Source organism: Oncorhynchus mykiss, chromosome 26 (genome assembly GCF_013265735.2).
Source record: "Oncorhynchus mykiss isolate Arlee chromosome 26, USDA_OmykA_1.1, whole genome shotgun sequence".
NCBI classification, from domain to species: domain Eukaryota; kingdom Metazoa; phylum Chordata; class Actinopteri; order Salmoniformes; family Salmonidae; genus Oncorhynchus; species Oncorhynchus mykiss.
The window spans coordinates 29429440-29444107 of record NC_048590.1 but is presented as its reverse complement, the minus strand read 5'-3'; positions in this window follow the sequence as shown (position 1 = coordinate 29444107).

The window sequence follows — 14668 nt, the reverse complement described above, 5'->3', positions numbered from 1 at the left end:
AGAGGCTCAACAGTGAAATAAGCCAATAAACACTAACCAGAACAGCAATGGAAAAGGCATATTGACATTAAGGAGAGGCATGCTTAGCCTAGTGATCATAAGGGTCCAGTGAGTTGTGAGGTTGGTTGGGGTCACGGCGGTTCAGACAGCTAGTCGGGCCAACGGTAGCAAGCTAGCATAGGATGGAGGTCTGTTTTTAGCCACCTCGTGCGTTTCCATTGGTAGATTAGTGCGGTTCCGTGTGGTAGAGGGAATCAATCCAATTGGCAAAATAGATATAGTTATAGTGACCCAAGAAAAATTGTCCAATAGATCTATTCAGATAGTAGCCGATAAGACAGCTAACAATTAGCGGGCCGCAGATGGGCTTTCAGGTAACGTCGCGACGGAGGGGCCAGTTGGATAACTCCGTCGGGCAGATAACGTCGGTAGTCCAGGCCTGAAGGCCCGGTGGGGCTCCACATCGGCTGTAAAACGGGTCCGGATAGGTCATTGTAGCCCAGGAGTGGCTGATGGAACTCTTCAGCTGGCTAGCTCCGGAATAATTTATGTTTGCTCCGGGACGACGTAAGCCAATAGTCACACGGAATAGCAGCTAGATTTGGTTTAATTTGAAGTTATACGTTTGAATTTATTTTTGTCCGAGTTTACATTATAGCGAATACGCTGGCTTGCTGGGTCCTCCATACTACGTTACACCCCGCAAATGTTTTTTCCAGCATGACTTCGACATTCTTCGAAAAATAGAAAAGTGAGGTGTAACTTTGCATTAGGACTTTTGATGAGTTTCTAATGCAACTCCATATGTTACATGTTGTTACATTTATGCTACCTTACCCTTAAAGCCCATCTCCACCAGCACTCTGAAAGAGCCATTCTAATCCATGTAATTACCCATCAGGATTTACATGGGTGACTAAATAATGCTCTTCAACAAACAAAGACACACTAATCACTGTGCAGTAACACACACACACACACATTTCCGTATTGAAAATGTTTTATGCTGTTTGTTAAATATTCCATATAATATTACAATAATCGCTAGCATTAAACCATCGCATTCCCTTACTGTTTACTACAACATTTTAGACATTTTTGTTTCATGTTTGGTAGGCCAACACTATGTTGTTGTAAGTTAGGGGTAGCCTAGTGGTTAGAACATTGGACTAGTAACTGAAAGTTTGCAAGTTCAAATCCCTGAGCTGACAAGGTACAAATCTGTCGTTCTGCCCCTGAACAGGCAGTTAACCCACTGTTCTTAGACCATCATTTAAAATAAGAATTTGTTCTTAACTGACTTGCCTAGTTAAATAAAGGAAAAATAATTTCCTCTCCTCTGTGAGCAATATTTATAGTGCACAAGAACATTCGCAATATACATTTTTCATCCAATGTGTTTGTTTGCTGTGTCCTCAGTGTTAAATGTCCGGCACCAGTCAAAGTTCAATATTCCAATAGTTACGGCAGAAACAAAATAGAGAGGGATAGGAGACAAAGGAAGAGAGGCAAAAAAGGAACAGGCATTGGGAGAAGGTGAGACAGAGTGTGAGTGAGGGAGAGAGTTGGAGAGGCAGTGAGACAGAGTTAAAAGATAGAGGGAGAGGAAGGTGAAGGATAGGGAGAGAGGAGGAGAATTGGCATGTTAACTCAGAGGCAGTGTGGAGTAGAAAGAAAGTGGAGAGAAAGAGAGAGGCACAAGGGAAAGAGAAAAATATAGAGGAGTGAGGGGGAAGGAGAGCGAGCACTAGGGAACAAGGCCAAAGAGTAGGGGAAAGGGAGGGATTGAGGGAGGGAGGGAGGTAATATGGCCAGGGAGTAGAAAAGGGAGGGCAGTGGTGCTTGCTATGTCTGGACACATCTATTCTCATCATAGGGGAAATCAGAGCCAGTCACACATACCCACACACACACACACACACACACACACACACACACACACACACACACACACACACACACACACACACACACACACACACACACACACACACACACACACACACACACACACACACACACAGAGAAGTAAAAAAGTAATCACATGCACCCCCCACCCACACAAACTGAAGTTGAGTGTTCACAGAGGTATTACTGAGTCTTGACATAATAATCTTCTCTTTAAATGCACCACTACTCCCCTCCCAGTTGCTACAGATCAGAAAAGGCAGCTCATACATTATCATTGACTACCTTTCTCTTTCATTTCTCTTCCCTTTCTCTCTCTTTCACTCCTCCTTCCATTCTCTTTCTCTCTCTTCCTCACCCTCTAACTTTTACTGCTCTCTCACACATTCTCTCCGTTTCTATCTCGCTCTGTCTGCCTGTGTCTCCTGCTTTTTCTTTCTCTCTCTCTCTCTCCCTCCACCCCCCACTCTCTGTCTGTGAACCTCTGTCATCTCTCTGGCTGGTGTTCTGTGTGCGAGAGTCTCATTATGTCCGGTTGCCATCTCAAGTGGAGTTGCCATCTCAAGTGGACAGAGAGTCAGAGTCTGGGTCTCTAAGCCATGACCAACCATCTGTTAAAACTTGCCTGGGCGAGAGGGTCGTATGTGTGTTTGACTGTGTGTGTGTTTGAGATTGACGCCACTTGATCAAAGAGCGGGGGACGGGATGTTGGGTAACCGTGGCAGCAGTGAGTGTTGGAAGGGCTAATGGGAGAAGGACTGCAGCCAAGCTTTCATTCCACTAGAAAGCTCTAACCAAGTGATCCAACCCAACCTCCCATTCACTCCACAGTCCACACTACAGTACCTCCAGTACAGCCCACAACACTGTACACGCAAACCTGCACTGCATATCAACTGCAGTCCTGTAGGGCTGTTTATGATGGAGTTTCACCCTCCAACCCTCGATACTGCAGCACTTACTACACTGTCATTAATAAGACAATGGCCCTGCTTGAATACATCCTAAGTGCATCATTCCTTCCCCCTTCCTTTGACTGATCACTGATCTGACAAGACTGGGTCTGTAAAACCTGTAATGGAACTCTGCCTTTCACCCATCCTATCATGTTAGATCAGTGATTACTCAAGTAAGATAAACAGGGTTACAGAGTATAGCATATGGACAAACCCCACTGCAGCACAGCGGGACTGACATCTGAAGTTATGCTACAAACACATGACATGTATATATGGTAATATACTGGATAAATGGATGCATGTGAATGTTCAAGGTGATTTTGATCGTAGTTCTGCAGGCATTGTGGTGATGCACCCTGGAATATGGGACAGGCAGACTGTCCAACAACACTTTCCAAACTTATGATGTGCTGAACAAAGTCTGGCTTCAGCCGAGCCAGACCCAGCTAGGTCCCTCAGTGTAGAATCCATCATTTAAAGAAAATTGTTTCATGTGATGACAAGTTAGCTAGGGGGAGGCAGGCAGATGAAACTATGTTTTGGCGTGGAGAGAGATGGAGATATTTCTTAATACAATTTTTGGGGAATTGTGTGTATTGTTTTGTATTGCTAGGTATTACTGCACAGTTGGAGTTAGAAACACAATTATTTGGCTGCACCTGCGATAACATCTGCAAATATGTGTATGCGACCAATACAATTTGATTTGGTTTGATTTGAGAGAAGGAGAGGCAGTTAACTTTGTATTAGCACCTTCTTGGTCGCGACAGAGGGCTGGCTGGGTCTAATGAGACAGAGGCAGTGGAGAGTGCAGCGGAGAACGCTTTAGAACAGAGTAGCGTTCACTGACACCTCCATTTATCATCCTCCGCAGCCCTGTCTCTCTCTCTGTCACGCCAGAGCCTGGTAGGCTCTCCCTCCCGGCCGGGACGATAACACTCTAACCAGACATCTCTAACAACCAGCGCCACGGCCACAGAGCCTGATGAAAATCAGAACGGAGGGAGAGAGGAGGAGAGGAACAGAGAGGAAGAGACACTATGTGGGAGAAAGGGAAAACAATATACAGCCAAATTGAATAGATATTTGATGGGTTTCATCTGCATACACAGACAATTAGAGGTCAAATGCAATTAGTGAGTTGTTTTTCAGAGTGTAAGGGATATGTCCCTACACAGTGGCTCACAGGGAATCACACACTGAGGTACTTACACACAGATGCACGCATACACAGAGGCACACATACACACGCAGACACACACACACACACACACACACTGATCCACTGAGACAGCAGCTCTGAAAGAGAAGAATCTCTCTAATCCTCGTAGCAGAAGTGATTATCTGAATCTGCCGGCTCATCTCTCTCCTTTCCCACTTTATCTCTCTCTTTTTCACTCTCTCTGTGCAGAAGAAGAGAAGGATGATTAGCTGGGGAGAAGTGCGGCCCACTAATATAATAAGCAGGAAAATTGTTTTTCTAAGTGGGAGGAAGATATTAGGTGCCTTGTAAGTCCAATTTGCTGCCACCATCACAAACTAATGATCATCTCTGTCTATGCAAAATAAATCAAAGTGCTGATTATGTGGAAGAGGCTCTCGGTCTCCGAACAATGTTGGAAATGAACATGCTTATGGATGGAAGGATTTGTGTGTTCTGAAGAGCATACTTGTGAAAGCACACGGAAAGGACACGGAAACTACATGTATGATACTGGCTCTAACACTTATCAAATTAAAACCATATACCACATCAACCTATATCCTAAACATTTGTGTTTGAATTGCACATTTTTAGTCATAGCGTTTTTGCATTTATTTAATAAAGTTTGTCCCAAGGGTTTCTGCTTGTGTTGGCTGCTTGTTCTGTGCATGACTCATACGGTTAGTTGCTCTGGATAAGAATGCCTGCAGAGTAACTGAACAGGAATGTAATGTGAATGAGATCCAGGTCTATGTTGACCTGACAGCGCAACTACGGCAATGAAACACACATGGTCCTTTACCACACACACACGCACGCACGCACACGCACGCACACGCACGCACACACGCACGCACGCACACACACACGCACACACACACGCACACACACACGCACACACACACGCACACACACACGCACACACACACACACACACACACACACACACACACACACACACACAAGGTGAAATCATCTCAAACCAGTGTCACTCTTTTTCATTGATGGATAACCTTTCACAAAATAGCATTCATTTTCTCGTTCTCTCTCTCTCTCCCTTTTTGTCTCTCATCCAGTTGAAGGTTGCTCAGTTACAGCTGCCCACTGTCGAAGCTTTTCCACCTGCCTGGTTTAATAGTTTTACAACGTCATCCTCTCTGACGCGTCTCTACTCTCGCCACAACCTAACGATCCACTCCTTCTCTCCCTGCTGTAAGTGATCTCAGCATTGTCAAAGTCAGCTGCAGTGTGTCCACACTACGCATGAGGAGCCCTTACCAGAACTCACTGTAAAGGAGGGTGAATATAGCAAAAATATCTCATAGTTTCCCTTCAATATTTGACGTATTATTGGATGAATGTCTATTTTTTATTCATTATTTCCGTGTGGCTACAGAGTTAAAACAGAAACAACTCAAAGGGTTTCGTTTAGGTTTTCATTCTGAGTGGTTACGGTTAGGGCTATGGTTTGGTGAAGGCTTAAAACAAAATCATTAAAAACAATGCACTATTACTATCAGGTATCACCAGTATTTACAGTATTCTTGCGGCTTGCTAGAGCATTGTGAACTGCCATAGCGCAGTGGTCTAAACAGTGTGCTCCGGCTCCGAGCATCACCAGTTTGCTCAGTGCTGGACAATCGCCTACATTTTTTGGGGTGAGTGCCGAGGAAGGCATATATTGACGTTCTCAGGACCTCTTCAGATGTCCGAAATCGCAGTGTGTTTCTAGTGATCAGTCTGCAACAGTCTGAATAAAGAGGGATGTATGAGGAGAGTGGTGGGATGAATATGGGGAGTTGTGAGTGTTTGTGTGTTTGCTGTAGAACAGTGTGTCTACAGTATAACAGGAATCAACATACAATTAGATAAAAGGATAAGGGGTGTTGAAAATATGAAAAATGAAAATGAGAAAATAGTGACAGGAGGAGTAATGGAAAGAGTGACAGGAGGAGTAATGGAAAGAGTAACAGGAGGAGTAATGGAAAGAGTGACAGGAGGAGTAATGGAAAGAGTGACAGGAGGAGTAATGGAAAGAGTGACAGGAGGAGTAATGGAAAGAGTGACAGGAGGAGGAATGGAAAGAGTGACAGGAGGAGTAATGGAAAGAGTAACAGGAGGAGTAATGGAAAGAGTGACAGGAGGAGTAATGGAAAGAGTGACAGGAGGAGAAATGGAAAGAGTGACAGGAGGAGTAATGGAAATAGTAACAGGAGGAGTAATGGAAAGAGTGACAGGAGGAGTAATGAAAAGAGTGACAGGAGGAGTAATGGAAAGAGTGACAGGAGGAGTAATGGAAAGAGTGACAGGAGGAGTAATGGAAAGAGTAACAGGAGGAGTAATGGAAAGAGTAACAGGAGGAGTAATGGAAAGAGTGACAGGAGGAGTAATGGAAAGAGTGACAGGAGGAGTAATGGAAAGAGTAACAGGAGGAGTAATGGAAAGAGTGACAGGAGGAGTAATGGAAAGAGTGACAGGAGGAGAAATAGAAAGAGTGACAGGAGGAGTAATGGAAAGAGTGACAGGAGGAGTAATGGAAAGAGTGACAGGAGGAGTAATGGAAAGAGTGACAGGAGGAGTAATGGAAAGAGTGACAGGAGGAGTAATGGAAAGAGTGACAGGAGGAGTAATGGAAAGAGTGACAGGAGGAGTAATGGAAAGAGTGACAGGAGGAGTAATGGAAAGAGTGACAGGAGGAATAATGGAAAGAGTGACAGGAGGAGGAATGGAAATAGTGACAGGAGGAGTAATGGAAAGAGTGACAGGAGGAGTAATGGAAAGAGTGACAGGAGGAGTAATGGAAAGAGTGACAGGAGGAGTAATGGAAAGAGTGACAGGAGGAGTAATGGAAAGAGTGACAGGAGGAGAAATGGAAAGAGTGACAGGAGGAGTAATGGAAATAGTAACAGGAGGAGTAATGGAAAGAGTGACAGGAGGAGTAATGGAAAGAGTGACAGGAGGAGTAATGGAAAGAGTGACAGGAGGAGTAATGGAAAGAGTGACAGGAGGAGTAATGGAAAGAGTGACAGGAGGAGTAATGGAAAGAGTAACAGGAGGAGTAATGGAAAGAGTGACAGGAGGAGTAATGGAAAGAGTAACAGGAGGAGTAATGGAAAGAGTGACAGGAGGAGAAATGGAAAGAATGGGGCTGTTTTCTTTGGACATTCAAATAGCCAGTTTGTCCAGTGTGTTTGTCTTTCTCAGACTGAATGGAATTCTCCTTCACTGCCTCTAATCTGACCTAATCCCACCTCAATAATCCTGTTGGTCTTCGTTGATTTGGGCTAAATAAACTGTGAAGTCACTGTGTGTGCGTGTGTGAGTTTGTGTGTGTATCTGTGCGCTTGCACGGGTGTATATGTGTGTCTTTTCCCACCACTCTATTCTCCTCACGTCAAGACACCCGGTTTAAAATGTGGTCTTTCCAGCGCTGAGGGGAAATCAATATGGCACGACGCTAAATACAACAGAGATGACTAGCTCCACACAATAGAGAGCTGGATAAATACCCCAGAAAAGAAAAGAGCAGGAATCTCACCACAGAGTGGAGCTCTATCCTCATACCAATGGACCTTCGATCAAGACTACAGTGTTTAGCTGCTCTATCAACGCATGGATACTCTGTGGTATGAGTTGGTGAAAGACAGGGAGGGGGTCACTTTGGAAGATGAGAGAGAGAGAGAGAGAGAGAGAGAGAGAGAGAGAGAGAGAGAGAGAGAGAGAGAGAGAGAGAGAGCGACCCATACTGAGAGAGTGCTTGGAGTAGTGACTAGTGTTGTTCCTCGCTGTAGGGAGTAGAGTAAGAGAGCTGTGTAAAGTCATGCCAACCACTCCTCCTGTCCAACTGCCTGCACAAACAAACAACAACAAACTCTGTCAGTCTTCTTTCACAATCAACTCATGAAGAGGATCAAATACAAATAAATGTTTCAAAAATGTATCTGTCATCCAGCTCCATTCTTGTCTGCTCCTCTCACTCGTAGGTCAGACAGAGTAGGTGAGTGGGTGGCTTCCCTTTACACAGAAGGACACCCTTTCATCCGCTCTTTCCCTCTTCATCCTCACCCTTCCTCACCCCTCTCCTTCCCTTTCCTCCCACTTCGACTAACGATACCCCGCCCCCCCTCCCGTCGCACTGCATCGCCCTTTGAAGTTAATAAGACAAACTATCAGCCGTACCCATTTTAATTAGAAAACGGACAGAATGATTACATTTTTAATTGAAGCTGTCATTTTCAATTAAGATATGACGTCCTTGAGAGGCCCTCTCATCTCTCCCTCTGTTATTTATTCATTTATTGGCACACTCCCTCGCTTTTCTACTCCTCTGCCAGATCCCCTCCTCCCCTCTACCTCTCCTCTTCCCCAGAGCTAAAGACCCGTCTCATCAGTTGACCAGGTGCACCTCTCCACTGTAGAGGACCATCCTCTCTCTCCTCTATGCCCTTTTCCACCCTTCCTCTCTCTCTCTCCAGTCCAACTCCTCTCTCCTCTATGCCCTTTTCTACCCTTCCTCTCTCTCTCCAATCCAACTCTTCTTATCGCTTCTCTTTTCCCCTCCCATCTCCTCTGTTTCTGCCTCACGCTCCGCTCCATGTTTTTGCTTGATCCCTCACTCCTCCATCTCACTCCTTCTTCCCTTGCTTCTCCCTGTCTCGTTTCGCCACACTCCTTCTCCCCCACATCCCACTTTCACTCTACTCTCCTCGTCTATCCCTGTATCCCTCCCACTCTCCAACACTCCTCATCCTCCCCTCCCTCCTCTCCGATAAATGGTTCTAATCAGAGAGCTGAAGAGATACATTAGCCTCTCTGGCGTGTCTGAGACGAGCCTTGTCTCTCCGCCTCGCCATCTCACGAATCAGCTCCACACACACACACACACACACACACACATACACACACACACACACACAGCATTCCGCATTTAACAGAAGTATGCTTGCATCTGATTTTATTTTATTTTGATTTGATTTGATCGGAGCCTGACGATTATTTCGTATCCTCCTTGAGGACATTAAGTGTTTATAAATCAAATGCTAAGGAAGACTTTATTGGAATGAAGTAAACAGCAGGTCAAATCCATTATCTTCACAGTAGAGGCTCATGGACATTCTGAAATGTTCTCAATTTCCATAAAGACACTGGGATTAAACGTTGGAAAAACAGAAAGTCATGATAGATGCTCATTAAAATAAATGGATGTTACACTTTGCTTATGAGAATTATGAGTTCTATGATTTGCAATGAGCCTAGTCTATCTATCATGGCTTAATATCATCAGGTGGAACTAACGCATCTAAAGCAAACCAATCTACTCTATTTCCCATGTCCCACTCCAGTGCAAGTTGAATGTCTTGGCCTGAGCTGAACACGACCCTCTTATAAAGAGTGTGGTTAGAGGTCCCATTCAGGTTAGGTGCTGTAGATTCTGAGGACGGGGGACGCCATTTTGAGATGAAACCTGCAGCCGTAATGGAGAACATGTAAACAGAGGGAAAGTAGGGTAAATGTTTAATAAGAAGACAAAATGGTCACTGACTGAAAATGTACTGTTCCTCCTCCCTCCCCGTTATCATCCGACCTCTTCCCCATCCTCCCCATCCTCCCCCCTCCTATTGCCAGTAGGTAGAGTGGGCAGCTCTTTTCTCTCCATCTTGTGGTGAGGGGGTCCTTAAGAGCAGCCAGGGCCATTCTGTCCTCACAGCACAATGCTACTTTCTCATTAACTCTTATCAAAGTTCATCTGGCATCCAAACGCAATGTGCCGGGCGCTCGGTCTGCAATAAAGAGAGGAGTAGACAAAGACAGAGGGAAGAGAGAATAGGGAGAAAATGTTCCCATAATGTAGATAAAGGGCTAAAAGATATTGGTTTAATGATGAGGGGAACTGTAGCGTATTCACAAGCTCCCTTTGAATAGATTCAGTTATTGGTTTGGGCTAAAATTAGTTACTGTTCCTATTAGGCAGCGGGCCTTGATAATTCTCTCTCCCCATAACCATATAATTGGCTTTGTGTGTATGGATTTGGAGGGCTGGGAAATAAATGAGAAATGCATTAGTACCTTGGAGAGAAATAAAGATGCAACCTTATCAACCTATCCTACAGAGTGTTTCTCTGAGCAGTGGCATGTTATTTACTCTTCAACTAGTTCTCCCAAACACAATGAGGTTATACAGGGGACAAGGGGTTCACATCTGCGTGGCTCTCGGGGGCAACAGTCTCTGATGCTGGCCCTTAATTTGGCAATCAGGGCCATTGATTGGTTGGAGAATCCCCTCACCTGGTGTCTCAGGTCTTAATCAGTTAGTAAAAGGTAGGGATGAAAACCAGAACACACTGCATCCCCCATTGACTGGAGGGACATAGGTTTATGATAACTCTATAGGCCTTGTCTGCAAATGTCTATCCCCTACCATCAACCTCCCCATAAGAGTCGTAATCAGACCCCTCCCAACCCCCCATCCCCTCCGCCCTCCCTCCTCGCAGGTGGGCATTGGAGCCCTCATTACCATTGGAATGTAAAAGGCTTTAATTGACTACTGATTGCAGCCTTCAGTAGCCCTGCTGCTTTGAGATACTTATACACCCAGAGAGAGAGAGAGAGAGAGAGAGAGAGAGAGAGAGAGAGAGAAACACCTCCAGAATAAATGAGCCATAGCAGAGGAGAGGAAAGGAAGGGTTGGGTCTGAAGGGGAGCTCAGTTATCTGTGGGCTCTGAGTAATTGGCTCTATTGTTGTGGCTGATTATCAGCCGCTAGTTTAACCAGACTTATCTGGAGCTCTCCTCCCCAATGAAAGGCCCACATATTTCTCCACATGCCGCCAGCTACACTACCACTACGCTGCTATTCAGGTACTTTATTCTTCTTCTGTGAAAGAGAGCAGTGAACGGCGTCACCATTTTTACCCCTGGCTTCCTCTATGGTGATTCACAGGGCACTTCGTTGTGTCGATAACTATCTGTAGGAATCAGAGGAGACTGTCTGATCCCATAAACACCACAGGAGCGTTTAATCATGACGGATGGTGTCTGTGGGAGTGGATCCATGCAGCTCAGACGAACCCCCGCTGCATTATGAAGTCCACAAACCCAAATATTTAAACGTGTTCAAATGAATAAGTCATGAGACTCAGTGTAACGTTAAATCAAACTCCACTAGAGTTATGCATGTGAGAGAATTCATTTGTGGGTGTGTGCTTGTGTGTCTGCTTGTGTTTGACAATGAGAAAGAAGTGCCTCAGTCTGTTCCTCTTAACGTGTGTGTGTGTGTGTGTGTGTGTGTGTGTGTGTGTGTGTGTGTAACCCTGAATAAGTGTGTGCGTGTAAGAGCTGTGGGTTGTGGGGATGCTGCTCTTCCCCTGCTCCCACTTTAATTGGCTCCTGGCCCATTGGCCTTGCTTGAATGGAGAGTCATTTAGAGACTTTCCCTCTCACACACAACAGTAATTGTCATCCTCCTTCCGCTCGCTGCCCCAGGAGAAATTGCATTCCTGTTTCCTTACAATGGTGGGTCGGTGGCGGACTAGGGCAGTAATATCACTGTTATTACCATGACAATGGGAGCTAATTCCACTGGCACTGCTTCCATTCTGAGGCAAGCTACGGCGCCAGCTTATCAGAGGGCACCATGAGACCAGCGGGCTGCAGGCCGGCCAGCCACGCTAACACTGGCTCTGGGATAGGGCTCTGTCTCTCACATGGAGCATGGGCGCACAGTCACACACACACACACACACACACACACACACACACACACACACACACACACACACACACGTGAAGGTACTCTCATACACACACACACGTATAGAACATGGGCAAACACACACTTTCTGTAACATGCATGATACACACATACAGTAGTATATCCAGTGCACGCTATGGCTGGGCGATCACATTCATTTGATTAATTCAAATGAACGTTTTTGCGCCATATTCCAAATGTCTGTATTACATTTTCATTTTAATGAATGTTTATGTCCTCTTGTTCTCAAGTTGTTTGGTCTCGTCTCCTTCACTCGTTCTGTGCTGTGTCAGAGAGGAAGAGGCGAAGCTAGAGGTATGACTCGCTCCAGAATCTTTCCAAAATAAACCCAATGCGTTTCTATGGGCTTATTTCGACCTAAGTTTGTCGCTGTCCTTCCCGCCTATGGGACAATGACTCCCATTGTTAGGGCGGAGACATGAGTATCTCATCATTATATACAGATCTCTGGCGGTGTGCACCTTCCCATTTACACACACACCAAGCCCCTCCCCCTCCCTCTCAAAACAAAGATGACATCACTTCTTCCTCTCTGATAAGCGGTTTCAACACGCTATTTGCATTTGAGGTTTGGTGGTCCAACAGAATCGGTCATATGGACACAGAAACCCATTGAGACATTATTTTACTGTAATAGAATAGAAGGTATTGATACTCTTTTTATGTCTCAACGTCTCTTAAACTGGAGTCTCAATGAACATTGATTCTGGAAATGCAATGCTCTGCACAGAATGACAGTGGACAGGCTGAGAGTAAAAACACTAGCATCAAACACCAATACAGAAAATACAAACTTTTCATCTTTACAGTTTGAACAATTTCAGTGACTTCATACAAAGTAATATTTTCTTCGAAGAAAAGAGTGACATTCTTTCACATGATTTATTACAATTTTTAGAACATAATTATTTAAGGTAAATGAAAATTAGCAGTTTGCTTCAATAGTCTGTAGTAATTTACGGAATTACAGTAATGAGAAAAAAAAGGTAGAAACTTAAAGTACATACTGTAATTCGAACAAATAATTGAGGGGCTAATCCTGCCTCTCTCTAGCATCAGGCCACAGGTTTTCTTCAACATCACATCTAATGTTTTCTCTTGCCATGCACCTGGGGAAGAACCTTCTGGAGTGCCTTATCCATCCCTGGCAGTCCCCTGGACTCGTGTCCTCACATCCGGCACGCATGGCTTCCAAAAGAGACATTTGGTCATGTGGGTTGTGACCAAACACTTTCCACCTCCAGGCAGAGAAAAACTCCTCTATTGGGTTGAGGAAGGGTGAATATGCAGGCAGGTACAAAACCATAAATCTGTGATGTGCTGCAAACCAATCTGTGACAGCTGCAGAGTGGTGAAAAGCAACGTTATCGCAAACTATGACAAAAACTTGGGGGTTTCTTACTGGCTCCCCCGGTAATGCTGGCACTAGCTGAGCATAGAGCTGTTCTAGGAAAGCTATACGCCTTTCTGTGTTGTATGGGCCAATGAGTGGTGTGTTGAGAAGCAAACCATCATTGGCCATTGCAGCACACATGGTGATATTTCCCCCCCTTTGGCCTGGAACCTCCACAGTGGCCCTTTGACCTATAACATTCCTTCCTCTGCGCCGTGTTTTGGCAAGGTTAAATCCAGCTTCATCGATAAATACAAATGAATGTGGTCTTTCCAGTGCTTCCACCTCCATTACTCTCTGAAAAACAGTAAGTGCACAGTTTTACTGTAGAAATGCTAGTGTTTTTTTTTTACTGTAAATATTTTGTATAGCTGTGTACGTAACCTCAGACGTCTTACCTGGACATATTGGTATCTTTTCTCTTTTACCCGTTCACTGTTTATCTCGAACGGTACAGTGTATAACTGTTTCATTGTAACTTGGTGTTTCTTTAGGACTCGAGCAATAGTTGTTGTGCTGACAGAATTAACATTTTCAAATATATCAGTATCAGCCAGCACTCTATCTTGAATCTCCCGCAGTTTTATTGCATTGTTGACAACAACCATGTCAACAATAGCATTTTCCTGCGCATCTGAAAATATTTTTCCTCTTCCCCCTGTTGGGGGCAGCCTTTGGGTCCTATTGTAAAAATATATTTTACAGTCAAACTTACTGTAATATATATCTGTGTAAATATTCTATAATTGCAGTACAAAATAGATTCCTGTAATGTTTTCATTTACTGTAAGGATGTAACTCTCACCTGTTTGCATGATGTAAAATTCGCATTACAGATGCCACTGTGGATCTTTGCAGATTGGGTTGCACCCTCAACCCTGCCTCTCTCAATGAGAGACCATGGTTCACGACATGGTCTATAAGTGTAGCCCTTATTTCATCTGAAATAACAGCTCTTTGTCTTCTTTGTCTTCCTCCACGCATCCGCCCTCTCCCTGCCACCCTTCTCCCTCCACGAACCCATCTTCTTCCATTTCCAAAATGAGTCTTTCTGAGCTCTACCTATATATACTGTAATATGTGTGTGTATTCACTAACAAGTCTAAAACAAGACACCTGCTTAGCCTTTCAGCTGAAATTGCAATCAGCAGTGTTTGAAAGGCACAAGGCTGAAATCTATTCCGTTTTGAATGTATGGTTCACAGTTTTGACAGCAGTGTGTTAGCATTTGAACAAAGTGCTGTAAATCCACAGTGTTGTGCAGGTTGTGGTTAAAGTCATGGGATAAGTGTGTAGAGTTTTGAAAACTGTGTTCAAGCAATGAAAAACGAACTAGAGTTTGGTCCACATGAACTGCTGCTGTGCAGACTGTAGTTAGAGTTTTGCACATGTGACTCCAGTTGTGTCCACTTTCGTTTAGCAATCGAAAAAAA